Below are 2,361 nucleotides of genomic sequence, written 5' to 3'. Positions count from 1 at the left end.
GGGGAGAAAGGGGCGAAGTATCCCAGCTTACAGCATCACGGCCGCGCCCGTCGGGCGGCTGGCTTCTGCTCCCCACTGTCTTCACGAAGAAAGATGCGGAAGGTCACTGTCACTTCCCATCGCTTCTGTCTGGTCTGTGTGATCCAGCTCTGTGGACAAACCGCAATGACCTGAGGGCGCGTCCGGGCCCACGGTGAGGCGCCGTCCTAGCTGTGTGTCTCATCGTGCAGGGGACCGTCAGAGACCCGACGTGTCCTGTAACTAACTGGTAGATAGAAGCGCTGAGGTCCGCGTACACCAGGAAACTCAGAAGCTCAACTAACGAAGAACTTGGAGCAGAGATGAGGGGGGCGGGGTGGGTCGGGAAGGAACAGAGCCAGCGTTCTAACCTGGTAATGCAACAAATTTGTGATAAATTAGGAGGCGCCTACACCATGTTTTCATCATTACGCTTCCAATCACATTAGATGATTTAAATGATCTCAAGCTCCTGAGAACAGCAACATGAACACGGATGTTGATCTAAACCAGGAGCGTTGCAGCGTCCTGCTGGCACATAATGTCTTTTCCAGGAAAAGGGCAAAACCACCGGGGAAACGGTTTCACACTACATTACGTCTGTCTCGTTGCAAACACTCACGGACATGGTCTTTTCTTGAGTATAAAATGAGACGAGTTCATGCAAATGTACATAATATTGTACAACCATATTTTTTAGATTTTTTCTAAAAAAAATCTAAAATTCGACTTGCCACATCAAAAGCCAAATTTTCTAATAAACAAAAAACTACTCGACTTACTGCTTCTATCGGTTTTCTATTGCCGATGTGACAAATTCCCACAAACTTTGCGGCTTAAAACAGCAAAACTCTGTCATCCGACTCTGCCACATACCCCAAGTCCATCACGACTGTCACCAGCTGACACTGTGGTGTCAGGGCCTGGTCCCTTCCTACAGGCTCTGGCAAGAAGTTCATCCCCTTGTCTTTCTGGCTTCTAGAGCCACCCCAGCCCTTGGCCTGTGGCCCCTTCCTGTCCCTTCCAAGCCAGCGCCCTCTGCTGAGCGCCGCCCGCTGCCATCTCTGTGGCTCTCGCCTGTGACCCCTCGAAGGCCCCGATTCTCTGGGCCTGCCCGGGTCATCGCTCTATTTTAGTGTCAGGTGGTTAGTGACCTTAATTCTGTCCACGGCCGTTAAGTCCCCCTTGCCATGTGGCCTACAGCGTCATGGGGCACAGGACTAGGACGCGGACGCCTTTGGGGGGTGCACTGTTCTGCCCACCGCTCTGCTCGAGTCAAATGAAGAGGAGAGGCCATCCAAGCGGGCGGGGGCCAGACTGGCTGGCCAGGCACTCTCAAGATAGGCCATAGACAACGAAGGGGTCGCATGATCAGACGAGTCTGGGAAACGCTAGCTAATCACGTCCTTTCTCGGAGGTTTGCATGGTGTCCTGTGGCTTCTGGAACGGAGTACCGCAAACCGGGTGGCTGAAAACAGGAGTATTTTCTCTCATGGTTCTGGAAGGCAGAGGCTGGAATCGAGGTGTCGGCAGGGCCATGCTCCGTCCGAAAGCTGTCCCAGATCCCCACGTCTGCCTGCGGCCCTTGACTTGCACTGTGCTACCCCAGTCTCTGCCTCCATCGTCACATGGCCGTCCCTGTCCACGTGTCTCTGTATCGGTAGCTGTCTTCTCCTTATGACTGACACCCTCCCCCACCCCAAGGTCAAGTGCACAGGTCTCAGAGATTGGGACTTCAGAATTTCTTTTCAGGGGGACAGAATTTAACCCAAAACAAGTAATGATTTTGAAAACAACACTATTTGCAGTCATAAAGTAGATCATCGTCCTTCCGTATATTTGAACTGGTGCATAAGGTATGAATATAACAATATGAAGCGAAATTTTACACCTGAGGACTCCCCAGGGAGAGCGGCCAAATTATTCGATAATAAATCCTGAGAGAGTCCAATGGCACCATGACTTTTATCCATCCTCAGCTCAGATTATGTCCCCAATGCATCTATGTTCACAAGGGTTGTAGCAGAGCCAGCCCCAGTATAAGATAGCCGGAAATATTATCATGACTCGAGACCTTAAGGACTGAAACATGTTCACGTGTATGGAGACCAAATCCTTAGATGCCATTACGGAATCCCGAACCCAGAAGCGGGCGGGCACTGCGGGCAGTTCGAGCCAGCTGGTCCGTGATCGACGCACGTCAACGCACGCAACAGTGATGCTCATTTCTAGAAACCGCAGGAGCTGGACCCCCGAGCAGTCCTGCGAGGCCATGCGCTTCCTGGGGTCGCCGCACCGGGAACTCCGGAGGCAGCTGGGGCCACCGCACCCCCGGCCCTCCGC

This window comes from Pteropus vampyrus, unplaced genomic scaffold (assembly GCF_000151845.1).
Source record: "Pteropus vampyrus isolate Shadow unplaced genomic scaffold, Pvam_2.0 Scaffold132, whole genome shotgun sequence".
Taxonomy (NCBI): domain Eukaryota; kingdom Metazoa; phylum Chordata; class Mammalia; order Chiroptera; family Pteropodidae; genus Pteropus; species Pteropus vampyrus.
The sequence above is the reverse complement of the archived record's forward strand: the minus strand, read 5'-3'. Positions refer to the sequence as shown.